General features: G+C 42.6%; 1 long non-coding RNA gene across 5 annotated transcripts in view; it reads right to left on the bottom strand.

The window, feature by feature from the left end:
• Positions 1-27812, bottom strand: part of LOC137853528 (uncharacterized) — a 174785-nt gene that overhangs the window by 30397 nt on the left and 116576 nt on the right. For all 5 annotated transcript variants that reach the window (XR_011094549.1, XR_011094548.1, XR_011094547.1 and 2 more), the window contains 2 exons: positions 17941-18078; positions 13167-13279 (listed from right to left, as the gene is read on the bottom strand). This is a non-coding gene — a long non-coding RNA (uncharacterized lncRNA). The remainder of the gene's footprint in view (positions 1-13166; positions 13280-17940; positions 18079-27812) is intronic.

The raw sequence follows: 27812 nt of genomic DNA, 5'->3' as shown, positions 1-27812 counted from the left end.
TGTGTGAATGAACTTTCCATATTATATTTTCTAATTACGTTATGCTGATATTTGTTGTGAATTTGGGAAATAGTCTTTGGCTACAAGTACAGCAGCACTAGGGATCACAATTCTAAATTGGGTTTTGCCTGCGTAGATTAAGACACACTGTCAGCTTCTGATACATTTTCAAGTACTATTGCACACTCTTGACAATACTTGATCAAAAAGCAATGGATAATTTTGTATCACGTGTTCAATAATATATATATGCTTCAGGGCATTCTCTCTCCTGTTAGATCTCCCTACATATTGATCAGCGTGCAGCAAAAGGGGACAAATCTGCAAGCAAGGAGTTTCTTACCGGAATTCACCTCGAACCATTCAATTCTGTGACCTAGTTGGAGCAATGTCTTTCCTCAATACTGACATTTATTATCGATAGATACTGGAACAAGGTGCAGGGGACAGCCCCATCACAGTCTGCCAGAAGCCCAGCAGATATGGCAGTAATGAAGGAGGTAGGAGAGGAGACAACAGTCTGTCCCTGCTTTACCTAACATAATCAGGAACATCCTACAACCTAAACAGAGGCCCTGATTGTGCAGGCTGGCTGTAAACTTCATCCGGTCAAGCTTCATCTGGCCACTTCTAGATGCCTTCAATATAGGCTTCTACATCTGAACCCATCATTCGTATTGCCTTATGGCTGCTGGAGAAAAAAAGGAATTGTTAGCACACATTATTTAAGCCTTCAGTATGTCTGTTGCTCTCCGTCAACTATAAATGGAGCCAAATGGGGTGAATCATGGGGTCAATCATCTGGGGGTGATGGAGAGGTCTAACTTGCACCTCAGCAGCTGAGGAAGAGGTCTGACCACTGACCACTCGGTCAACTTTACAAAATGAATGAGGTGGAGGAGGAAAGGTAGAGGCTCATTCCAACACCTATCGGTACAGCCAGCTGCCTGGATCAGCTGCCTTTCCCTGATCTGTACTGCTCTGTTCCCGCTTGTTTTTATTGCTCTAATCCCAGTTCATTGATACACCTCATACCTGTCAGCTCATCCTCCAGAAAGTCCATACCAGGTCATGTGCTCGCATTGCAGTTACCACTGCAGTTTTCATGCTATGCCTACGTATGCACACTGATTGCCACACTGCCCCAGAAGGCTTCATGGTCTCAGTCTGTGTTGGGAACAACCACGTACTGCCCAATAATTTCCTTAAACTGACAATATTAGCATTTTTCCACTGCAGGAGCTTGTCCTACCACCTGTTAGGTTTAGCAAGTTTTATTATTTACCATGAAGTAAGGCATTTTTTCCCCACTTGCTGCAGCTAAAAGAGAAGGAACAGAACTTCTCTGTCTTAATGCTGGTATTTCCTAGCCTGGGTTATGTCCTCTTTTATTCTCATATCTTGGGACAGGAATTAGTTTTCTTTTGTGTTTCTCCTTTTGCCACAGATACACTTCCTTCTTCAGAATACTCGTACCAAAAAAAAAAAAAAATAAAAAAATGGAAGGCTATGTTTTAGATGCTCTGGAGCATCAATTGATATACCTGAGAGGCACAAGGTGTAAAGGTATTATTATATCTGCCAGGGACAGCCAGAGATGGCCACATAATTTAGAAGAGTGTCAGGGGTGCTCTAAAATATGCAGGTGTTCATGACCCCCACTGATCTCTCCATTAGCCAAGGATCATTGCAGCTATTAGCCTCTGCTGCCGTATTCCCTCTCCAGGCTGAACTAGGATGAATTTCAATTACTGCTCCACTCCCTTCCTTTCCCCCTTTATGGCTTCTTTCAAGAAATATCCTCTATCATGGTTCCAACACGTTACAATATTCCAGTCAAATTTCATTAGGACAACTTTCATTTGCTTAACTTCTCCTCGTGTCAGGAGTGTTTGTGTTGCTACCTCTTGTACATTTTCTTTCTAATGATAGATGGTGTCACTGGATCCTAAGTACTCCCCAACTTCAACTTAATTGATCAGACTTGGCACGTTTCCTAGACTTAGGACCTGAATAGCCTCAGACTATGCACGCTTGGCTGTTCAGCAAGCTGTGTGAGATGGCAATCTTGCATTACTTCTGGAAACCCATTCCTCTGCTTCACTTCTGCACCGTGGCTGTCCCAATCGATAGCCGAGTAATTAAAATCCCTCATGATCAATGTTCTAGCTGTTTTACAGACTTCTCTTATCTGTAAAAAGATTTGCCAGCCTACTTTCTCTGCCTGCCTTGGGGGTCTGTAGCAACATCCAAGAATAACACGACTGCGTTCGTTGTCCTTCCTCAGCTTCTGCCCAAACAGCCTCTGCTCTGACAGGCAAAACATTTGCAGTGTTTCCTGCTTTGGACATGGATATATACTGCTGCCTCTGCTGTGACTGAAGAACACAGCCTGTCCCCTTTAATAAACTTTGTATCTCCCTACTCCATTTTCAGTCCCTTTTAGCTCACACATTCCAGGAATATCACACTTAGCCTTGGAAATGCATATTTCCAATTGGTGACCTTATTAATATGCTCGCAGCATTTGTATAGAAGATATTTTCTCCTCCCACCTTTGCTTTACATTCTCATTATCTCCTACAACGACAACCAGCGGATACATTACTGTGAGATCCATGCATTCCCTCCTTTAAATTCTTCTCCTCCCACACCACTAATCTAAAAAAATGGCTAGATCATTTCCTTATTAGTGGACAATCTGTTTGCTCCCATAGGGTTGGGAATAATACGGGCCATCTCTCCTTTGCCATTTTGCTTTTTCAGTGTTGTTGTTTATAAATACCAAACCTCCCTCTCACACACACACACATACACCCCGACACTACATTTATCTGCAGTAAAACAAGCCACTTACATACTAGAAAACACCATTATGCTGATTTCTTCTTCCACTGGTTAGCTAAGAGGTGTAAGGCTTTCTTTTACAATACCTGCATGCCTTCCCTCTATATCATTTGTACAATCACCATCAATTATGCCAGGCTCTTTTTAAAGCTATTTCATCTGCCATAGTCCACTGGCTAAAAATCCCCAGCCCCTTCTTCTGGAAGCATTTGACTCGTGTGTGTGCGCGAGGATTTGGTGTTTTAAACAGCAGTGACTATCTGCAACATCAACTCTGCTATCAACACTTCCCTGATCTAATTTTGCTGCAGATTTCCCCATGCTCATTTCATCATTTTGTGAGATCCTGTCTTCCAAATCATTAAAACTCTGGGAAATGCACTGGGCGCAGGCACAACCCCTCATCTCTTTATTACACTTTTTCCCTCCTTTACTACCACTTCTCAGTTACCCAGCCCCTGCCCTTTATATCCTCCTGTTTCTGCTGGAACAGGGCTGCTTCTCCTGCATGAGGCTGTGCTTCCAATGCACTCATCCTGCAACTCGCTCACAGCTGGTTCTCCTCCTCCTCTGTCACTCCTTCGGAGTATGAAACCAGCCATCTGTCATCAGTGAACCTCTCATATTCATTGATCTTCCCCAGCACATCAACCTGTCTTTCTAATTCTGCTCTCCAGTTTCTTAGCGCTCCAGCTAACTGGCAGTGCACAAACATGTATGTGTGTGTGTGCACACAAACACACACGGTGTTTGTTTGTTTTTTTCCAGTCCCCACGTTCAAAATACACTTTCAGTTTCTGAAGCCAGGGCAAGAAAGCAGAGGATGACTGCAATCCAGCTGCAGATAAATTGCACGTATCGTGAAGTAATGAAGAAACATGAATCCCCAAAATACCATGGGGCATCCCTGGCTGCTGAAGAGTTGCATTTACAAGGAGAGGTGCAAAGCAAGCCCTGCAGCTTCTGGAGAAGCTCCTACAATGAATTACAGAACTTCTTTTCCCTTCTAGCATGCAGTGCAAGGTGAGATGCAGAATCAGAGCTGTGCAGCCTCTTTTCCCTTCTGCTCCCTCTCCGACTGATACAGACCCACTCCTTTTTGACACCTTCCCCAGCTCTTTGTCCAGCTCCACCTGTGGTCCATTTTCTTACACTTGTCAGCTCTTGGCCTGTGTTTGTACAGAGTCTAGCATAACAGGAATAGTGCTGGTAGCCACAATGGTGTGAGAAACAGCAACAGCAATAACAATAATAATATCCAGTCACTGTGAGGCTGATGGTCCCACAATGTAATTAAAACCAGGAGGAGCTACTACTGTTTTCTGGTTTACAGGTTGTTTTGTTTGTTTGTTTGTTTTTGTCTGGAACTCTCCTAATAGCTGACTTTTGGAACCAAACTATCCTTGTTCCACCAACTCAGCCCAAGACTGCTCAACAGGGAAATCAGCCTGGCTGAAAGTTGTGTACAGGCATTCTGGTTTCTTGGATCTGTTTCTCTTAAAGGGTGTGATACAGGGTTTCTTTGTACAGCTCTGCTAAAATCAGACACCGGGATGAGAGTCACTTCTGTTCTTGGACAGCATGAAGGCATTTACGTTTTTAAAACAAAAATCTATGAAAATGTGATCCATCTTCTTTCACCTGCCACTAAATCAAACTGGAGAGTCTATCTGGTGTTTTCCCTACAACAACGGATGACATCAGATTAATAAAGCCTACAGAGGCAATGCAGCTCACAGCAAACCTCATGGGCCTGTTTGTAATCACTGCGAAGTTCTTCTGTGTCAGCCTGCCTGCTGCATATGAACATTATATCCCCATGAGAAAAACCCCCATGACATTTTCAAGGAAGATATTTACTGCATATGAGCAGTGGATGATTGATAATTTAAAATTTAGGCATCTTATCCAATTTTATTTTTTACCATCAGAATGACAAAACTCATTAAAGCATATGATCATCTAATCTTTGTCAAATACTGTCATTATGGTAAGAGGCCTTTGCAGAGAGAGAAGTTGGGGTATTACAATATGACCTGGCCCTCATTTCGCACACCTGTGCCTTGCCTTACATCTTCTTGACCCTTGGCCTTAACCAATAACACCTACAGAAATGGGGAGGATGATGCTTCTTTGACACAATCCATTTTATTCACACACACTGAAGCTCTCGTTTCCTGAAAGAAATTGTGAGAAAAAGGACCTTGAACCCCTGTTCAAGAACTCAAGCCTGCCCCTCAGCAAGAGCTTTGACCAAAGGTCCTTCTGTCTCATGACTTCCTTCCAGGGCCATTTGCTTCTGCTACCTCCCACTACACTCCCAGTCACCACCTGCTCAACACCCAGGCCCTCACACATGCAATAATAGAACTCTTTGTCCTGCCTGGATTCAAGCTGACTGGCTTCCCCTGAAGCCTAGTACCTTAGACAAAGACTTCCATCGTTTTCCTCTATCTTTCTTTATAACTAAACATTTTCTTCTGTATAACACCAGTGATATGTGGCTAGCAAGCCCATTTGCTTTAATAAGGTCAGCAACTGCCTGTAGATGAAAGACAACTTGATTGCAGCCATTAGCACATTCCAGCAAGACAAACACATATTTTAAGTGAATATTTAGTAAAAGGTGCTGGATTAATATTTCTGTAAAGTGAGGTTCTCTCTTGACCTACAAAGTCACTCCTACACATGCATTTCGTGTATTCCACTCCTGCCACTTCATCGCATTTTGGCAGCCCTGGTGGCTAATGTAAGGCATCCTGACTGCAAGGCTGCCTGTCTCCACGCACGTACAACTCCCTCTGTGACGTGGCCACAATTGTATCTTGAAATGGGTCAGGGAACTGATCTGATTGAAAAATAGCAAGAAAAAAAATAAATTACTTTTCGAGAAAAAATACTTTTTCTGAGCTGGTTCATTAGACCCCCTTACAAACCATGAGCTACGGCTGTGGACTTTATACTGCATGAAGACTGCAGCCTTGGATGAGGCTCCATGAAAGTTTTAACTAGTCAAAGTTTACCTCGTCATCCCATCCCAGCTGTTACCCATTATTTCCATGTGGGCTAGCTTGTGGTGGATTCCACTAGAGACTTTGACACGTGAACTAAGAATCTAATTGAGATTTTCAACTTATTTCTTAGAGTGGTCTGATAGTTGGGTTTGGTTTAGACTTAATTCAAATAAATAGTTTTCTTCCTCTCCACCGATTTCTTATAATAAAAAAATGTTTACTTCTGAATTTCTGTTCTCACATTAAAAACCAAACAGCTTCTGACCTTTTTTTCACATTTCCTTCCTGAGAAAAGTTGAACTTAATTCCTTCAGAAAGTCTGAGGAGCCAGTTCCTGCACAGTCATACACTGCGTTCACTGTCACTCACAAAGATTGCTCCCCACCTGCAGATGGTGACATTCAAACAGAGAGGAAACTTTTGCAACCCAGGACTCTGTAAAAATAAAATTAGAGCCGTTTGAAGCCAGGGTAACACACAGTCCCCATGTGTGTTGCTCACAGAAACATCCCCATGGCCACCCCTAATCTTTCCACCTTGGATGCGTTGAACTTCTTCAGTCAAAACAAGATGGGGGCCACTGCTGCTCCAAGAAGGGTGTGGGTCTCTCCTAGGTCCATTATCTCCTAGGCCCCAAGGAAATATCTCAAACAACCAAGAGTGTCTCTAATGGTAGTGTAAGACTGATTAGGTAGCTGAATTTCCTCCAGTTTTTAAACACTTGTTGAAGCATGATGCAGTTGTGGGGGAAGGAATGCTTTCACCTATGTCTCCAGCCTTGGGCATCTACAGTGGCAATGGACACACTGGAAAGGCAACAGGGAGATGTGCTGTAAAAAGTTCTGCCAAGGGCCGCTTTGTAGCTCTGCAGCCAAGTAAAATTGAGCAATGAGTGATTTGGAAGTGATTCTTTCCATAGCACTGCAATTCACTCACCTCCTCAAAGGCTAAGCATGCCAAAAATAGAGCCAGCAAAGTACCCCAAATACTTGTTTGGCTGAGCCCCAGGCACAGCAGAGTAAAACAAGGCTTTCTGCTAACCAGGGACTAGCCTGCTGTCCTGCCTGCATGCTAGCACAGAGCAACCTCACTTCTTAGCACATCTCTCCTGGGATTGTCCTCATTCTCTGTCACATTAGAGCAAGGATCTCAGTGTCTTTGAGCATGGCACCAATGTCCTAAGGACACTGCAAGATGCTGTGGTCTCCCAGTCTACTGCTTATACCCTTAAGCAACAAGATGCAGTCCTATAGCTCCCGAAAAGTCGAGTTCATCAATACACACATGTACGTAGACTTAAATGACAAGCAGCATTACAGTTCCTCACCTTTGTCAGATATTCCCATGCATTAATGATTCCCTGCATGTTACAGAAAAGCTTACCTTTCACCATGCTGAGTTGTTTCTCTGCCTAACTGTCCCTTCAAAGTCAGAGACACAACTGAGCTTCATGCAACACAAGGAAATAACCTCACTGCAATGACATTCACCCTATAGCACACCTATAACTTATAAACACTGCTGGGACTGTCTGTGTAGGGAAAAGACATAAATACGTGGGCTGTGGGTGGTGGAAGGCAGGTAGCTGAAGCTGGGAGGAGCCGATGGGTGGAATAGGCAGCTGAACAATTTAATTGCTTTTTCAATTTTGCTGTGGTGGGGTATGCAGTGTAGCAACCTTGGCTCAGCAACTGACTCTTTTCTGTGCAGTGACATATATAATTAACATAGGTAGTTGCACACTTAGTTCTACATTATTTAAATGCTCTGTTGTAGAATATTGTGTCATACTTCATTTCCACGCATAAAGAATAAACCACATAACTCATGTGGGTGCCAGAGATCTCAAACGACTAGTCTCTGTAAACCCTGGAGGGAATGCTAAATTGAGCTGAAAACTTCCTTTCCGGCATTATGCATCCACTTTCCCTGTTAACCTGTTTTTCCCCCAGTCAGAGGTTTTTGGTTTTGCTCCAGGTGATACCTTCTCAGGAAGGAGGAAGTACATGAAGGGATTCCTGTACTGATTTTAAAGGCTGTCCAGAAAGAGAGTCTGGGAGGACACAGACTGGATAATAATGAATCAAAAAAAAAAAAAGGCAAGGGCAAAAACCACCCCAGTACTGAAGACTGAGTGGCTGCAAGATTTGATCCACTCCAATATCTAGAGATGCAAGGGGATGTAGGCACATAAGCAGAGGAGTAATTTCGGTGTATGAAAGACAGGACCTTATATCCCCCATCAGTTTGCAGTGAACTAAACCCTACGTGTTTTGGATTCCAAAAATTTGTGCTAACCAGTGCCCCATAAAGCAGTCTAGGACATGGGAACACTCTGTTAAAGCTGTTTCACTTCAAATGGAAGACTTTGGTATTCACTTGGCCAGGGGAAAAAAAAAGGAGCATGACTCTGAAATTCCCTGGGCACAGCAGACTCCTAGCCAGTGTTTTGGAATAGTTAAAACAGAGATGGTACCTAGAGAATATATTTCTGTATTTAAATTCAGTGCAATACATTTGGACAGGATCTGAGGTGTCCACTCAGAATCGTAATGAACACTTAGGTAGGACAGATTAAGTCAGCGACTAGTACCTCATTCTTATAGCCCAACACATTGCTTAAAAGAATTCTGAGAACTTGAGGTGTTAAAACATCACTTCTAAAAGTGACAGTCTGAAAATCCTGGATAGAGAAAATCATGGTTGCGACTACAACCATCAGTCACCTGCTTTTTGAGACAGCCAGCATTGCTGGTTGTACTTTCAAGGCAAGCATTACAGCGGTGGAAAGGCTCATTGGTTAATAATGTGAAATCAGGCCTGGAGGCACTGTGTTACCCCAGGGAATGACACATGGTAGCAATACAAATTCAAGTAATCCAGCAGAAAAATACTGTCAAAGCCCCTTGATAAAGAAATGTTTGTGAGAATTGGGTATTGGCTAAACAGCTCATCAAATCCTTCACAGTCCTATTATTGCTTCCCATTTCTCGTCTCAGTTCAGTCTCAGGCAAGAACAAAAGACTGCAAAGCACTTTTCCAGGACCAAGAACACTGATGTACTTTTCAGTTCTAGTAGCTCATTTCTGTTTTGATTTGGATCAGACATGAAGTGGTTGTTTCTATGGGAGTGAAAGAAGAGCAACAGAGGATGAAATGAAAGTGTGCTAAAACTGCAGCTGCCTCAGACTCCAGTGAAAACCCTGTACTAGGAACAGAAATGAAGTCACAACAGAAGGTACAAGAAAACAGCCAAAAAGTCTCCAGTGTTGGCTTGGATGCCAGAGATTGCACAGAGCGCTTCCCACAGAAAGCCGTACGTGCCGATCTCCGTAGCATTCTGACTTAGAGCTAACATGGGTCATCAGCAGACACTGCGTTTTTGGACAAATCACGGGAGATTTCCAAGCTATGTGTAGGAGGAATAGGACTGAGCAAGACCTACGTGTTAATCATCAGCCTGACAAAAGGCATCTATTTGATCTTTAATACTTGGTCACAGGCTCTATGTGACACAGTGGACGTTAGAGAGAGATGATGAGTGTGAATCTTATTTCATTATCCATGTGCTCATGTGTAAGGAGAGGCAGTTCGTACAGCCATCTGGTCTCACTGTGCAGTCATGCAACAGTTTTTCAGATCTTTGTCTTCTGATTGGCCTTCTTTCACTCTAATTTTCTGTCTTGTTTGAACTAAGAAGGACGAATGACTAGAAAGCAATGCTCGCTTTTGTCTGTCAGCTCACAGTATCACAGGAACGTATTTATATTGGTACCAGCTACAGATCTCTTTGCAAGTATGAAATGGGATGGAGCAGCCGTAGAGCAGCCCTGGAGGGGCTGAAGAGAACTCTTTTTGCTTGTTATTGCTTCCCACCTGCACTCTATCCTTGCATATATACTTAAAGAGGAGTCAAAAACAGAAAAATCAGGGTGTACACAAGGTCTTCAAAGCTACAGATATGAACTCCCAGCAGTACTTATACCCATATTTTGACTCTGTTAATCCTCCCGTCCGTCTTCCACCTTCTCCTAATAAGTGTATAATGTCTCCTATCACACCTCTTGCCTTTGTTTTGCTGCTAAAACCCACTCAGGTCCCCAGTTCACGCACACAAAGGTGCTGCTACAAACAGTAGGCCTGATCCTGCACACGTATAATGAACATCTGTGCGCTTGGGGTCATTCTCTGCCAGATGTTAGCACTAATTAGTGCTTTCACAGCTTTCAGGTTTTTACCGGCTGCTGCTCTCACTCTATTAAAGTCAGTTAAAACAAAGCTGGTTAGCACTCTGAAGTCCCCCCAGACTGACAGGGAAAGCCTTCGAGGGCAAGTGTTTCTCACTCTGTATTTCAAAATCCTGCAGGTTCTCAGACTTCCAACCAATCTTAACTTCATTCCGAATCAAAAGAAAAGGGAACCAAGAAACCTTAGCTAAACACATCGATTTATCAAAAAAAAAAAAAAAAAAAGACTAAACATGGACCCTCCAGGATAGCCAGGAACAGCCTATACTTTTCCCACTGTATTTACTTTCTGTGTTGGACTGAGCACTCACTAATGACTGCTATGCCAATCGCTTTAAGAAGAGGAAAGGCTCAGGGATGAAAAGAGACAACCAGGGAATTCTAATTCAGACATTTATCAAGCTCTTAGACTCAGATGCTCCTGAAATTCATTTGTAAAACCATGTGAACTTTCTCACTGAAGGAATATCAGCAGTGATACCATTGTGGGGGAAAGAAAAGATCTCAAGCTTTGAAAATATGACCGTAAGTGCTTTGCTGAATAGTGTTCAAGTGGGTTTGAAACTAGGTAAAATGAGTTTGTCTGTCCCTACTTAAAACTGCAGATTAGATAAGTATGAAAATATTTTCTCTGCTAAGCTATCAGCGCTTGGCTTCTCTTTTAATTATAGTCAAATAATGTAACAAAGGGCAATTTCCATAACATTCATTCTAACCATTTTTACACTTTACATTACAAAATTATGCTGAGCATTTATCAGGGCATGTACAACATCTACTGCCTTGCGCTTTACCTTGATGCTGATTCCTCTGAAAGAGCAGCAAAAGAGAGAGACCTTCTAGTGGCCTAAAGTCTTGTTCTGAGGGCTGCTCAGAAAATCACCTGCATGGATTACATACATGATTTGGGTATCACACTCCTAGTGTATGGCTGCATAGGCCTTTGTTGATAAACCATCTCACAATCTGGAATCACTTGATTTCTGAGCCTGCGTTGACCCTATTGTCTCAATTTCCACTTTTCAGTCTGGCACAGTTTCAGTTGCACACACACTATTCACTTCCTATTATTCATGGTGAGTAGATAGCTGATCCTCGGAATCAGACTACTTTTCTTAGACAGGAGACTATTATGAAAAATGATAAAGAACAACAGTTTCCTATTAAAATTTCCACAGCATCTCAAGATGGCAACAAATCCCCACTGAACCTGGGTATTTTACACAGGCATAGCAGAATTCCTAGGTCTATTGAGATATCTTGCCAGAGATCCTCTTTAAATGTGAGTTCAACATCTTGTTCAGTGATGTTAGTGCATGAGGCTGAACAAAAGTTGGCTCATGTTTCACAGGCTGAGTCTTATTCCAGGCATTAGACAACTTAACAGGGAATGCTTAGTGAGCACTCTGGTGGCATCATTTTTAGGGGACAACATTTGAAACCAAAGAAATTATAGCCTTGAAACAAATATGGAGAGTGAGGGGTCTTTTACATTATTATTTAGTGAAATGTAACAGAAAACCAAAGCATAAAATATTTATAAACTCTGCTTTGAAGAACCCTATAAAACTGCTACTGAGTTTCTTTAAAATGAATATGCAGCCCATGATTTCAAAGCATACTCTATCAGGTACTCAAGGTCTTTTAAAACAATCTATTTTCACTCTAGATATGAAAGGGAAAAATGAGCATAAGAAGTCTCACTGAAAGCTTAAGTCTTTGCATTTCAGGTTATGGGTTTGTTTTTCCTTTTTTTATTGACCATTTATGTACTAATTCTAAAATGTCTTGCATAATGTCATACTGTTGAAAAATATTTTAAAATGTATATTTTTAAAGCTCACACTGCAAATTTGGGAGAGTTCTGTAGTTTCAAACTATGTATTTTTAAAACTCACATTATAAATTCAGGAGAGTTCCTGTAGTTTAACAAAAAAGAGGAAGCACTTAAAATATTGCTCAATATTATAAATAACGCTGTCTAGCAGATATATTCTCAAGAAACCGATAATGTAAAATGTTATTTTTCTTGAAGTTAAAGCTGAACCCAATGCAGTTGTCCCCTTCATTGCAGTAGGAACAGTGTCTCTCAGTCAGCCTGAGCCACAGGCAACAGACTTGCTCAAAACAGAGTGTTTTATGGCATTTCTGTTGAAAGGAATGAAAGAAACATTTAAAACAGAGACGTAATTTCCCATTACCACTTTTTCAAAGGAAAAGCAATCACTTGCAAGAAAAATCATTTTTCCACAGAAGATAGGGATTTTCTTTCCAAACGGACTCTGAATTCCTAAAATGTCATGCCCTGTCTGAAGCACCGAGCTCCCCTGATGCCAGTACAACGTCAGAGCAGCTGCAGTTCTTTGTTTAACGCAAACAAAATCCTCAGCAAACCGGGACTGTTCACTCCCCCCTTTTCGGATCTTTCTTAGGAGCTTTAAGATATTTTTCTACCGCTGATTTTGTTCATTTCCATCTGGGAGGCATCGATTTATTTTTCCTTTTTTTCTGAAAGGAACTGGAGTGAACATGGCTGTTTATTTTTCTACTTAGATGGTGCCTTACCATGCCAAGACAACTCTGAGCACCAGCCTCATCAATTAATATCAGCACCACTCTGAGAATGGTGTTTGCTAAGAAACTGTTGCTACAGAACAAGCAAAATGAGGACAAAACATTGGGCCAAATGCGAGAAGAGGCAGAGGGGAGCCAGGATCTGTGGATCCTGGCCCAGGGAGCACAGACGGGGGAGTGCTGTCTCCCTGGCATCCTCCTGTCCTCTGCAGAAAGCCTCCCTGGGCTCCGGGCTCCATACCTGGCCAGGAGTTGCTGCGCGGGGATGCCGTTCACACAGCATATGGAGCAAGCCAGCAGAGCTGAATGCTGATTCAGCTTGGGCTGCAAGACCACGTTTCGAAAGGGAGCTGTGGTGCGGCGGGGTGCCCCTCCAGCCGACCAGGTGCGAGCAGCAGCAAACTGGGAAACAGCCCCTGAGAAATGACTGCTTGCACCAGCTGTCCTCAGATTTTATAAAAGCGAGGGGAAATGGCAAGCTCACCTTCGCAGGTTACACAGCGGGTACACTGCAAGTCTTCATTGCCGCTGAACTGAGAGCACGTGGACTGAAAGCGAGCACTTCCCATGACATTTGCCACTGTGGTTTGGCTGCCTCTGGATGGAAGAGAAGAGGTTGCTGTATTTTTCTTTTCTCTGTATTAGCACACAGGTATACATGTATGTGTGACTCCGTCTGTGCTTCCTCTGAGGAAATTCCTCATGTATTTTTTCTCCTTTCCATGTGGCCCCATATTCTTGCAGCAGTCCCACCAGAAGTGCTACACTACTGACCTCTGGCAATTTCTTTTCTTGACCTTCACAAGTTACAACCCAAGGTATCTTTTTCATGCCATCTGCAGCAATGAATAGCAAAGAGAAAACTATATGCTCTGACCAGTGAGGCATAAATGCCTTTTTGGGCCATGATTGTGCGTGTCAGTGTGATGCCAATCAACTGCTTCTGGAGGAGTTTACAGACTAAGTAGCAAGGAAAAGGGGAGAAAATAAAATAAAATGGTAGTGGGAAGAGGTGAAAGAGAAGACAGAAAGCAAGATAAAATGATTTGCTTAAGATCCCACAGAAAGGTACTGAAAGACCATGAGATAGGACTAATTTCTTACCCCCAATTCAGAGCTCTGTGTATCACAGCACACAGGCTTGGCTGCTTTGCTGCTACAACACACTATCATTGCACAGTTCAAAGTTGACATTAATATTTTCTCTGCTACTTTACATGATCCCATAAAAAAGGATCTCTCTGCCTGAATGTAAAAACTATTATCAGGCATGCAGTTGACCAAACTCTGCCCAGATGTTGCAGTGTGGTTGCAAACTATATGTCAGCTGTTCTTTTTGCTGCTCACCATGCAGCCAGCCTGTTCATCTGGCCATATGGAAGATCCATGGGAAAAAAAGAAAAGCTATTTGTGCGTTGGTATTGAAAGTCGGAATAATAAAGCCTTTAAGATTTAATGGGTACTCAAGCTGGCTTACAAATAACCTGCTTTGTCTGCGTTATTTTGTCTGCGTCTTTCCTTATGAAAAACAAAGAATAGAAAAGAAAGATCAAAGATTGCAAACGCAGCTTTGTTTTGAAAGCCAAAATCCCTCACTCCCTTCAAAGAACCAGGAAGGCTTCTGTGTACAGGCTTCAGACTCGCACTGCACCTTGGCCTCTGCCCGTGCACCCCATCGCTTCTCACCAGCCCCTGCTAGACGCAGGCAGTGACACCAGCGTGCTCGGACTCATGCACCCCGCTGTGCCCATGGGACAGGGCCCTGAAGCAAAGGCAAGTCCCCATGGCTCCCTGCTTCCCCTCCTTCCTCCCAGACACGGAGCCCACCAAAGCCTGGGGCCGAGTCCTCCTCCTGCCCGAGGTCACCCCCCAGCCCAGCCGCAATGCCCTCTGCACTACCAAAATAGCAGCGGATCCTGGGGGGAGCACACAAATGATGAGAAATGGATATTTCCTGTTAGGCAGGACGAGGCAGAAGTTTGTAATGTGACTCCCAGCCATCACTGAAGCCAAGGGGAGAGCCGAGGTGGCAACTTGAGCTTTTTTCTCACTGCACTGCTCCGACACAGCCCAAGAGTGCTTGTACCTCGTGTACCAGGGCTGATGTCCTGCGGGTGACAGTGCCACCAGGGCCGACAGGACCTGGAGCTGCAGCTGTCCCACTGCCGGGCTGGGGTCAGGGGGAAGCCACCAGGGCCTTGGACAGGCCAAATTTAAGCAATCAGGCTGGATACCTACAGACTATAGATGCTCAGAAGCAATTCAGAGCGCCTAACTTGGGCTGTCTGAATGCTACAGCTTGGAAGCCTCTTTTAATCCCTGTTGACAGTTTGGGCAGTCAAACCTCATGGTTTAGGCACTAAATTCACAGCCTAAAGCTAAAGAGTGTAAAAACCCTTTCCTTCTTTATGGCGAACGCCTCACCATGTCTAAAGCCTGTGCTCCTAACACCAGGGACCTGCAGGTACCTCTCTCTCCTAGCTAGAGGCATGCCTGGCCGGGGAGGGGGGTCCTGCAAGAAGAAGCACCTGCCTGCGTGCAGCTTGCTTTCTGCTCCGCTTGTGAGACGGCGAGCCTGGGCACGGCTGCGCGGGCGCAACTTCAGACATTTGATAATTTGGCCCTGGCTGCTCTGTCAGCTGCTGTCACTTTCTGTTTAGCGCGGCGTTCATAAGGCAGCAGTTAATGGGGCGGGAGCATGGGGAGGAATTCTGGCAAAGACGAGTCACCAGGATATTTATTTGGCCGTCCTTATGTAAAAGAGTGCAAAAATGGAGCAGTAAAATATTGTAAAACTTAAGCTGATACTTCCACTAATTCGAAGTGGCAGTTTTTAAATAGGGTTGCTTCTGTTTGTCACTTTCAATCATAGGATGCCGATAGTGGTACTTAGAAGGACTTAATAGTCTTAAGAAAACAAATAGCCCCCCTTCCCCCAAACCAGAACAAACAGAGCCATATTGTCATGCCTTGAGATACATCAAGTGTGCCGCGTGGGGCTGTCCGCGCGCTTCCTCCCTGGCCGACGCAAGCGAAAGTGACAACTTGTCACCTCTCTCGTCCTGTTCACTTTGCGTCCTGCTCGGTGCCTTGCACTCTCTTGCCTTTTGCTGTCTGCTCTCCCTGCCGCTTCCACTCCCAGGCTTCAAAAGAAAAGGACGCTCCTGTGTTGGCATCTTTTAACTGCATTTTATTTCTGCACGCCTGTTTCCTGAATTAAAAGTAACTCCTATTCCCCCCTTAATTGTCTCAGTTGTACCTCACCTGATGCAAGGCTCAGGCATGTCTGATTCAAGGAGTCTTTTGCAGAGCAGGAACAAGCAGCAGACCTGCTGAGAAGTGGGAGGTTCCTGTACCACCTTCTCTCTCCCAGCAGCAGGATGAGTTTGTGCCATTTACAGTCATTATTGGCAATATCGAGCTCTGCAAAGCCACCCCAGTTGAGAGCCAGGGCCTTGGCTTTGTGCACAGTTCACACTAAAGGGGTCAGTGACATGCTGCCTGCTCAGGTTTGTGTTACCTAGAGACCACTGAGTATCACTAGCCTCAATACCAGAAAGCACACTTCATTTTCCAGGGACCCACTTCTTGATCTTCACTACATACCCTGCTGCCCTACCTCTGGCTGTTCCAAGTTGTGAGTCCAGTGCCTTCCCCCAGCAGCAAGTGGGAATGATAAATGAAAGAACAAATAAAGTTTGTTTTCTTTATGCTGGACAGATTTCAGTGATGGAAGTGAGCCTTCACCTGCCTGGAAAGATGTGCATAGGTAATACCTGGGTGCATCGTCCTGAAAGTCCTTTGTCAGTCCCTCCGTGACTTGTTCAGAGTCACCGTGTGAATGATTTTTCCCAGGAAAGGCAGCAAACACCAGCAGGGCCACCAGCAGGCAGGAGGGGTGGCAGTCACCACAGCACAGGGCAGAGGGGACAGGGAGGGTCCCCTTTGCACCACCAAGGGGCTGTCCCAGTGCAGGGACCACACTGGTGGGGCTGGGGAGGGACCACACAGCCAGGCAATAAAGAGAGAGGACATGTGGGTCACTGCAAATCTCCCTTGCATCAAACCTTTATGCCTAACAATTAAAGAAAAAAGAAAAAGAAGAGGGAAAAAAAAAAAAAAAAAAAAAAAAAAAGCGTTTTAAACAAAAGTTTCATTTAAAGCAGAGGAGAGACAGGCAGATTTCTATCCCAAAGTGAAACTAGGTCTAACAGCTAAGGAGAGCGTGTGCGTGCGTGTGTGCAAATCCAGGAGGGGGAGTCAGATAAGAAAGAACGATTAACTTGGTGCGTGCAAGTAGTTAAGCTGTCGTCTTAAGCTCGCTCTGTCAGAATTATTGCTGTTTATTCATAAGACCACTGAGTAACAGATGTTCACCTGGCCAAGCAAACCTCCTGAAAGGAAGACATCCATATGTGGCGGCAATCAGAGCGAGCTCTGCTTCTTAGAAAAAAAAAAAAGTTTTGTTTCCTGGTATTGGTTGAAGCTTAATAAAAGAGTGGGAGGGAGAAAATAAAAGGTAAGTGGAGGAGATGGAGTGAGAAAACAAAGGGAAAGAGTGCAAAGACACAAATAAGGGCAAAGGTGAATTTACAAAAGCTAGAAGGAGCTCAGGGACATTTCTTGAACATCAGTAAAAGCATTTGTAAGAACAACAGCTACACAAGAGACAGGATAATTAAAAGAGCACGAGCAGGAAAGAGAGAAGAATTTCTTTTCATAGTTTCTTTCTTCATGTTGTTTCAAGTTAGCAGACAACATGTGCAAGCAGTGTCCGTTCTTCTCTACTTCCGAACGCGTTTTCTTTGCTTAGCCTTTTGTTTTATTTATCTAATGGATTTAGAGCCCTGGCATCCTTTTGTGTTGAAGTTTCCTGAATCAGCCTGTCTGCTACAGCCAGGGCCAGGCACATCCTCCAAACGCAGGCCAGAGCATGGAACAAAGAAAACACCGGAGACAAGAAAGGCTCGTGGGTACCTTAGAGGTAACAGGACATTCACCCTGTTTAATATCTGCGAGCCTGCTCAGGCTGGTCTGGGCATGAGCAATCTTTTTAAATGCGAAAAGCCCATTATATCATGGCATTGCGTAATCATCTCTGGAATAAAAAAAAAAAAAAAAAACGCTTCTTCAATTACTACTTGCAGGAACCCTATTAAAACGCAATAAGCGAGAGCCTAGATTCCTTTCGAGTGTTTTTTCACCCAGCTAGGTCCCCGTGTGTTCAGAGCAATGGGCGGCAGAACTACAGCACAAACCATGTCGAGCTGTTCGTGCCCTGCAGTCGGTCGGATGTTCCTCCTGCTGGAGAGATCACTAATTATTAAGCTGGCATTTGCCTGAGTAAGGCCTCAAGATTTGGTCCAAAGACAGCAAATGTTCTTTCTTGATTATTTCTGCAAATTAAATGAGAAGAAATTAGAAAGAGAGCATATGAAGCTTATTTGTAAGACAGATGTTAAACAGCCTAGCAGCTTCCCAGTATCCCTCTAATACTTATCCCCAATACCAAAAGATAGTCCCTTAGTCTTCGTAATGAGACAGGAATACTTAGGACTCTATTGATAGTATCCTGAACAGCCTCACAGGTCAAGGAGCACCAAATTATTTGTGCTCCTAACAATATTTCACATCTACTTCAGCTCATTTTGAAGTGGACAGCATTTTTCAAGTAATTAATTTGTTCACTGAGAAATGCAGTTTTGAGTCAACCGAAAGTATTCATTATTGCAAAGCATCTGAAAAGGAGAGAAAAAAAAGAAAAAAAAAAAAAAAGAAAAAAAAAAAGAGAAAAGAAAATTTTTGAAAAGATTTTTTTTCACTTATTTCATTATAGTGTTTTGTAACTAAAGGGAAATGCTCTTTATCATTTAAAAAGTGATTTTGTTATAAACTCAAAAAAAAAAATCCCATTTTGAAGTTTAAAGCAGCTTGCAACAAAATTTTCAAGAGGAATATCTCCTCTACCAGCTGCCCTATGTGTTGGGGAGGCTTAGGGCAATAACCTTTCAAAGCTTTTTTTTTTTCTCCAGCTCTCCACAGCCTCAGGGCAGGACTGTGACATCCACACGGGGAGCCCAGGCTACTCTGCCCCGGCAGGGATGGGACAGGTGTTTGCCCAGCCCTTTCCCCACCTCCAGCCCTACTTCACTGCTCAGAGCAGCCCCTGCAGTGCATGTGCCACAGCCATCGTTAGCGCACACGTTAATGAGCGTATATTGCCCAGCCAGCAGCAACAGTCGTAACAGATTTCAAGATATGGCATACCAGAATCGTAAAGCAGCTATTTGTTAGCCCTGGAGCCAAGTCAAAATATTACTCAGCAATGTTAGGAATAGCAACTGGTATCTGAACAATATTAGGACACAAAAATAGATGTATTAGTTTTTGCTTAATAAATCGCATCTAGCCTTCTGCAAAGGAGCAATGTAAATAGCAAAGAGGCATTCCGTTTATTTTTTTCTCACTGTGTGCCTTCCATAGGAGCTTTTCTTCTGTTTGCAGACCCAAAGATGATTTTCCTATCAGCCAACTCTGCCCTTTCATCCTAGGACCTGAAGATCTCTCTGCCATTAAAAGCCTCAGCAGTTGTAGGGCTTCTACTGCTGGGACCTTCCTGGGAGCTGTGCTGACTCGGAGGCCCAGGAGAGCCCCATTTGCTCTCCCACAGCTGTGCTGGGTGCTGAAAGCATCAGCAGGGATCCAGCCACACGAGACCTAACTGGTCATCCTACAATTTTGCACATACACTAATTGTCTTATAATGAGCAAAAGGGCACTATTTTTATGTATCTGCTTTGTTATATTTTAAGCAAAAACATTTTTTAATAGGAAACAGAAAGAACATATCCATGGCATTCAGCTGCTGAAAAGGAGCATAGCTCTGCTAACCTCACCAACATCCCACCAGTTTACACAAGCTCAGAAACCAGCTCAGAAACCAAGGGAACAGGCGCCACGGAGGAACACAGGAGACCTTTTTTAGGCTCCAGCTTCCGAACGCTGTATGCACAATCTTAATTGAAGTGAGTCATTCTTCCGACACGCACAGGGCTCCGGCAAGCTCCAAGCCCCATAATGAATTTGTCCAGGCTCAGAACATTTGACACTGAATCTGTCACAGATCAGATTACTACGCTGTCCTACTTCTGAATACACAGGGACATTATCTTAGCATTCTTACGTGCCCATCTTGAAGACGATAGCCAGAGCTGTCAGCACGCAGAGGTGATGGATGACGTTTTGCTAAGAGGATGGCACTCCCCGAAGAAGAATTCCTGAGCCCCAGAGATAGGGACAACACAGATACATGTTCCTTGCAAGTGCCAGCAAAACCAGAAGCTTCAGTTTATTTCTTTTTCCGAATATTAGTTCAAATATCTTGATTTTTTTTTAAATTCTGGACGGTAACCATGCAAAAATGATGTATTCCATCTGTAGCATTATTGTAATATAATGGATAAATATTGAAATAATGAATGCTTTCTGTCATATAACTACAACTGTATTCTCTAAAGGCTAGACAGAAGCACATTTTAAACCAATTTAAAAACTGAAGAAACCCAAAGAAAATAACCATGAAATTTTTATAGTGAAGATACACAAACATTGAGGAACTTTTGCATATCTCTGTGTTAGTATCCTTACCACAACCACTCAAACTGCTGTCTTGCATTTGCCAGTGGCCCAGCTGACGCTCTGGTTTTCTCCAGCATGGAGAACTCGGTCTTATCGCTTCCTGTCTATTTTGAGACCTCCCTGACTTGTCTCCTTCCAGCAGAGATATTTCTCAAATCATTCTTCTTAACATCAGGTAAAATAAATCATCTGGATGAAGAAAAAGGCTATGACCACAATTTCTCCATGCTACATTTTTAAAAGCTTGGGAACAATCTTTGTAACATCCTGGTTATTTCTTCCTTACTGATTAGCACATCATTGCTTGTCATTTTCTCTGCCCCCATGCCCCATTTCCTCTTTCTTATGCTACCTACCCCCTCTTTCCCACCTTCCCCACTTAGCTTTGAAACCAGACCACATCTGCAAATTTCTTCATCAAATCCTATCAAGTAAGGAAAATGCAACCTAGCACAGATTATTGTTCCATTTCACACTCTACTCTGAATCGTGTCCATCTGCAAACGTTTTTTTTTTATACCCACACCACCTCTTTATCCACTGATGTACTTCATATCCAAGCCTGCCTATGGACCTAAGAAGCCACTTTTTGCATGGTGCTAGATCAAAAAGGTTTCTTGAGGATCAGATCAGTTGTAGCCAGCCTTCCTTCAGTCAGTGTCTTGTGACTTCCCCTAAAAATTCCAGAAGATTATCGCTTCCATGCACTTCAGTTCTGCAGTATCCAAAGTAATAGCAAAAGTCTCGGTCTTTTCATTCCCACTCAGACTCTGATTTATGATTTTATTGTCTTCCAGCTACTAAAATCAATCATACCCATAGACATGCAATTTTCTGAATCCTTCCTAGATACAGTTTTGAACTACCAGCTGAATCTCCTGTGATGCTGGTACTGAGGAATATGCCAAAGCATCTTTCCCTTATTGTACAACTGTGTTTCTGAAGCAAAACTTTCATGTTATCTTGCTGACTGCCATGCTTGTGACGATAACCTTGAACATATTAATGGACCATAAACCAGTATTTGTCTGACATTGTAGATAGCTTGAAACTATAGCTTTGAGAAGTGTGGACAGCCCCCATCCCCTTCAATAGTGTGTTAGTGCTGAAAAAAAATTGACAATTTAAATTCCAACATTATTAATGATTCCACTGATGATCATTTCAGCAGAAGCCTACAGCCAATGCATTTACTCCACAGTCCCAAACTGCCTCCCATGCCTTCCCAGGTGCCAAAAGCTCCAACTGTCCCCTACCCAATTGCCAAAGTCTTCAGCTTCCCCATGGCAACTCCTACAATGCAGTTCTGCATTCTCACTACAACATTGAACTGAGTAGGGAGCGAACGTCAGGAAAATAGCATCAATTAAATTGATTTCAATATCAAAATAAATAATACCAATTGTTTTATTCATTTAGGTACTTAATTGAGTAAACTTTTATATAAATTTAATTTAAACAAATCTGCTATTGAACTGCAGGCTGCTTCACCAGAAGGCTGCAGGACTAAGGACCCTGCCAAACAATTGAAGTCCAGTTTGTTAGAGTCCATACTTCTCAGAACAGAACTACTGCTTTAAGAAGTTAAATTCCATCATAATATGTTGATTCTTTTTTTTTTTTTTTCCTGGTCTATGAACACTTGATGTAGTCCACAGCAAGCTGACAAACAGTATGGCACCAAAACTATCCCATGTATTCCAGAGTCATCCCAATTCACACCATCTAGAAATCAGTAGTATGTCTTTAGCCATGTACTCTCATACAAACAGAGCCTTAAGTGTGTTATCCTGCCTTTCTTGACTTTTCCTACAGAAACCAGACTGACTCCCATCTGAACAAGTCATTTTGCAAGTCTTCAGATATTCTAATTTCTTAATAACCTGTTCTGGCATGATCCTGATTTCCTTCAGTGTTTCTTTCTCCTCCCCAGGGAAATTTATGCTTGCTTCTGACACCTGTGCCTGCCACCACTATCTTCTTTTCAGAGCACGAGAGCAAGAAATGCATTGAATATTTTAAGCAATATCTACCTTTCCTTTCAATAATTTTTCTCTGCCATGTCTTAAAGGCCCTTCTGTCTTCCACAGACCTCTTTTTCCTTGTGTACTTGAAAAAAGTCATTATTTTTTCTCAGCCTCCTGCACAATCTTTTTTTTCATTCTCGACCTTTACTTTTCTTATCATTTTAATACTTTCTGAACTTCACTTTGTAATCTTTCTGGTCTTCCCCTGTACTTGATGTTTAATACCTCACATATGCCTCTTTCTTACCCTTGATTACTTTGAGGGGGGGCTTGTTCATCACAGTGTGAATGTATTTCTTTCAAGCCTGCATATCAGATGGCCCTTGGGCATATATTAATTTCAGTTCTGCACATTTTCAGTTTCTCATCAATGGTCTTGTCCTCTCCATTACTTTTCAGTCAGCCCCTCCCACAGACTCCCAAAACCCACTCTGAAAGTTTGGAAAACTTGCACAAAACCAGCAGTGTGCTTTTCAAAGGGAACTGGTTGCAAGCCCAAAAGGAAAACATGATGATGATCCACACTGCTGTGACCAAGCTATCCTGGATGTGCTGAGCTCTCAGCCAATTTCATGCCTTTTCCAGGCTCTGATCAACAGAGATCAAACTGGAAGCAGAAACACCTCGTGGGCTGAGGGCCCTTCTGCCACGGGAGGGCCGTGAGTCTGCAGCACATCTCTGCGCTGCTCTTCCTGATGCCGCTGTACTCCCTTTGCATCTGAGGAGGTGGACAAGCAGGCGATATGAAACCAACCACATCAAGAGCCAGATGGACAGCTCGGTGCCTTGTTTGCACCAGCAAAGTGAAGCAAAAGCAAGTTTGCTGAGCCAGGGTGACCTTCTACCTGTCCTGAGGTAATTTAGATCACCCTGTCTTAGAGCTGCAATGGGAAGTCATTTAAAGGACTTTTACAGATGTCTTTGGGTCTGCATGATTTTTAGCAGTGCTTTCCAGACATCCAGGGCAGAAAATGAAACAGGCCTGATTATGAATCTACCTTTTTATCTCCACTCGCTCCCATTGAAAGCAGATGTTTTGGCTGGGAACTGCTGCAAGAGGCAGCAGATGCGAACTTCCCCACACAGCCCAGGGTGCCTCAGTAGGCCATGATCCTCTCATCGCCCCCAGCCTCCATGTACAAAATCCAGCACTCAGGGGTGCTGATTCACTCAGAGGTGAATATCCACGGCCTCCTGATGAGGGCCTGTAGCGAAAAAGTGCCACCCATTTCCTGCAGTTCCTTTGCATGAGATCAGTGGACTCGCTACCACAAAAGAGATTTAATTTTTATTAAGTATTTTCCAATATAATAGACACCGTTTTTCTTTTTAGATACACAGCCGTGGCTTTCACAACCCCTCTGAGGCCTAAGACATCTTTCACCACCACCATCCCATCACCAGGCCCTGTCTGGAGACCAACTCTGGCCTGAGAGGAGAGGGTGAGCCACTCACCTACTGCACTCCCCAGCAAGGAAATGCTCATGAACAAGGAACAAGGGAGCATAGCTTCTGCCACACATTCCAGTCAGCAGTCAGCACTGCGATGTGCCACATACTAATCGGTTTTCCATCTGAAAGGGCTGAAATATCTTGCTTTCTTACCCAAAGAGGGGACAGAAGAGAAAGTCACAGTCTGTTACAGGCACTCTGCTGAGTCAGAATTAACATTGAGGGCCCATTCTCATTAGCACCTATTCATATAATACAGACACAAAATAAACCCGTAATGAGAATGTTATATGCTTTATAGCTGGACACAGAGCACAGGGAGTATCAATATCCTAGCTCTTGTAAACACATGTTAAGGCTGTCATCCCGTACAGATATACAGACCTGATTTACTGGGAGTTCAGTAAAATGGCTCAGAGCAAATAAAGTTCATCCCACACAAACATCTTTGCAAGACCAGTAACTTATTATATATATTTTTTTTTACTCCACAGACATTTTTACTTCATTTCTTATGGAAGATGGCACAGTAAAACCTGAATTTTCAGCTTCAGCATAACGCCTATCTCCTTCCTTCTTATTATCCTTTTCTTTAATATCCCTCAGAAAATTCCACATGAGAATATTATACAGAAATATTTTTTTATTCCAAAATCAAATTCTCAGCCTTTAAAGAAATTCTGAATCTTTGAATTCTGAGACATAAATCTGCCCCTTGTGGTCAATGTCTTGAAACATTCTCATACATACAGAAATAGATACAGCTAATAATATAAAATGACAACATTTCATGCAAGCTTTCATTAAGATTCATAGTGTAGTATATTACCAAGTAAATCAGATTTTTCATAAGGGATAATTTTCTGAAAGCCATCTACCATTTTTTCCTAGAATTTCCATCACACTGCAGCTATTCCAAATGATTTTATATATTACTTTATAGTAGCTCTTTCCTGGGAACTTCAGCCACAGATTAAGGCCATTCGTACATTAATGCAAGAAAGAACACAGTCCTCACCCCAAAGGGCTCACTCTCGATTCAGCTGGGTGTGGAACATGTAATTCAGCAATGAGTAGGTTGAGTGATGAGATAGATAAAATGTAAACAAGAGTCTGGCATAGAACTAGAATCCTACTATCAGCTTAAGAAGTGTACTGAAAAATACATAATCTTCAGCTGGTGTCCTGGGAACAAAGTAAGAGCCAAATGGCAGGAGGTTGTTGAGAGAGATGCAATATGGGTCACATTTGACTTGAGCATGGTTAGCAAAGCTGGACTGTGTCACATCTGCACAGCCCTAACAACAGAAGCAGAAGATGACAGTGGAACTTCCTCCAGACCTTATGGCATGCAGAAATTCACCATTTTTCCTAGCTGTTCTTTTTTGTCTCTAACAAAGTTCCGATTGAGCCCTAAGGGCACTAACAAAGGAAAAAATGCTTCACAGCATTTTCCCCTAGCTATTGCTTTGGGGTATGTGTAAGATGAGATCAAGTCAGTGCTACACAAGGAGCATTCCTAATTCACTGTGTGGTCTGTGGGCAGACTCAGATTTGACAATTTATTGAATTTTGAACAGAAGCACTGTGAAGTGAATGTAGGAGGCACGCTCATCATATCAGCTGGGCATTTGCCATACTGTCTTCTCGTAGGCTGGGAGAAAAGTGGGAAGATTCAGTTGTCTGCCTTTGGCTTCCTCCACCTTGAAAACAGAGAAGCTTGGTGTCTTCTTGTGGTGAGCAGCTTTCACTGCTGCTGGCTGCCCTCTTTCTTCTCTGCCCCAGGGGTAGAGGAGGCGGCAGTGCAAAGTACTAGCATCACCACCCCAGCCCTTAAACACACACTCCTAGGACCGTGTTGCGGTAGAACATCACCTTTAACTGGTCAATGTAAGCAATACCACAACATGCTGACGTGAGGAGCCATTGCTGGACTGTAAGCAACTTACAATCTTAAACCTTAGATCTTTAGGACAGTGTTCATATTTGCTGTTGCAGATGATGGTAAGGCATCTCTCTCCCATAATAAAAAAGTATTTAATATAATTAATACAACGTACATCAGAAAGGCACAGACACAGTCTAGGCACAGAAACTTTTCAGGAGAATCTGCAAGCAAAGGGCATCCCTGTTTTGCTCAGATCTGGTTTATCCAGACATCACAACTGCGTTAGCCTTCTTATCACCATTTTCAGAACAGGGGAACAGACGTACACAGTAGTTTCCAAATTCATCAAGGAAAATTGTGAGGTAGCAGGAACTGGACCATGAAAACAGTATCATGTTCTCGATGTTCTGTTGTTGGCATCTGTGGTTTTACAATCACAGTTTCCTTTATGCTTATTTATTTTTCCCCACTCCTTGTCAAATTGTTCTCCTTTTGCAAAAGACCTGGCTAACCAGTGGATTCATAGATTTTAAGGCCATAAGAAACTACTGAGAGCCACTAATATATCTTTTAAGAAAACAGAGCATTTCAGTCAGCAGTTCCAGCAGCAAGTCCATGGCTGCAGCCAGAGCACAACTCTGAAAATGAAAATCACCATTTCTTTGGGAGTGTTCTCATCATGATTTTTCTCTTTTGTTTAAATATATATATACATATATAAATATAAAAGAGAGAGAGAAAAAAAAATGAAAAGAAAAAAAGGTAGCCCACTTCTAAGTGGCCATTAAAAAGAAACAGTGAACCTGAGTAACCCAAACTAATTTTAAATTCATAACCTAAGTAGAAGAAATGACATGAAGATTTGATTCCCCAGCTCAAACTGTTTACATTAAAGATGTCTCTTTAACTTCATGGTCAGATCTAGAAATCTAACAGTATTTGAGAACGGTTACATGTAATACTAGCTAGTGCTCCACTTTTATTAAAGAATTTTAGGAGCAGACAAATGACAGACAACTCCAAAATGAAATTGGATATTGACATACAGTGAAATTTCTATATTGGATTTCCTTAGAGAATCAGTTTCTGACCTGCTGTTAGGAATGCAATAGCTTTACAGATGTCTGCACCTAAAATCCTGCATGATTATTGCTCCTGTCTTGTTATTAAACAAGTCATTAAATCCATGGTGCTTTAGAAACAACAAAAATTAGTGTTTCAACATCTACTACTCAGCTCCTGAAAAGGATTGTGGTGTTCATTGCACATGGGGGGCTACATTAATAATTGCACCAGGTAAACATGGAGTGAGTACAAGCATAAAAGACTCAGAAACAGTATTCCCACTGATGCAAAAGAAAAGTATGAATCTCTTTCAGAAATGAAGTGAAATTACATCATTGCAGACTGTGACACATTAGGCGAAAACCTTTTACCTTGCAACAACTAAATGAAAGTTAGTTCTCCGTAAGCAGGGCTGGCTATTGCAGCATTAATTTAGATTAATTAGCCACACACAGATATTACTTAGCATGCTGGTGATTCTTTCCCTCACTCAGGTGTACCTACACAGAGCTGTACAGACCACATCTAATCAGTTGTGCTGAATAAGGATAAACTTCTGAATCAAAGCCAACACATAGTTTAATTCTCACATTTGTAGCTATCACTAAAATGCCTGTGTCCTATGACTGTCTTGCAGCTGCCCGTGAGAAACATTTGTCCATTACTGGAAAGTAAGCTAAAAGATACAGGGAAAGCTCATCAAAGAGTCAAAGCATGTTGCATCTGCAGTTAAAACATTTTAAAGGATCATAGTTATTAGAAATTCAAGTTTTTCAAGTATTAAAAATAAATCTTTAATTCCCCTGCAGATTCCTAGTATCCAGAGTATTTTATAGAAACATCTGGATAAAGGAATAAAGGCAAATCCATTGTGTTTCTAGACATTCCTGGAGCACTGATGTTCTTGAGATTATGCTATTGGATTACTGGTATAAAAATAATAAATATTTTCAGTACTTAAAGCTGTAATGCTTTATGTTGGATTTGGATTTTGGTCTCATTTTAGTAAAAGGTGGATGGAGATTCAGACTCTCTTCCTTAGCCAGAAGGATGTAGAGAG

Source organism: Anas acuta, chromosome 3 (genome assembly GCF_963932015.1).
Source record: "Anas acuta chromosome 3, bAnaAcu1.1, whole genome shotgun sequence".
Taxonomy (NCBI): Eukaryota; Metazoa; Chordata; class Aves; order Anseriformes; family Anatidae; genus Anas; species Anas acuta.
Note: the sequence above shows the minus strand (reverse complement) of the source record. Positions and strands in the feature narration are given on the sequence as shown.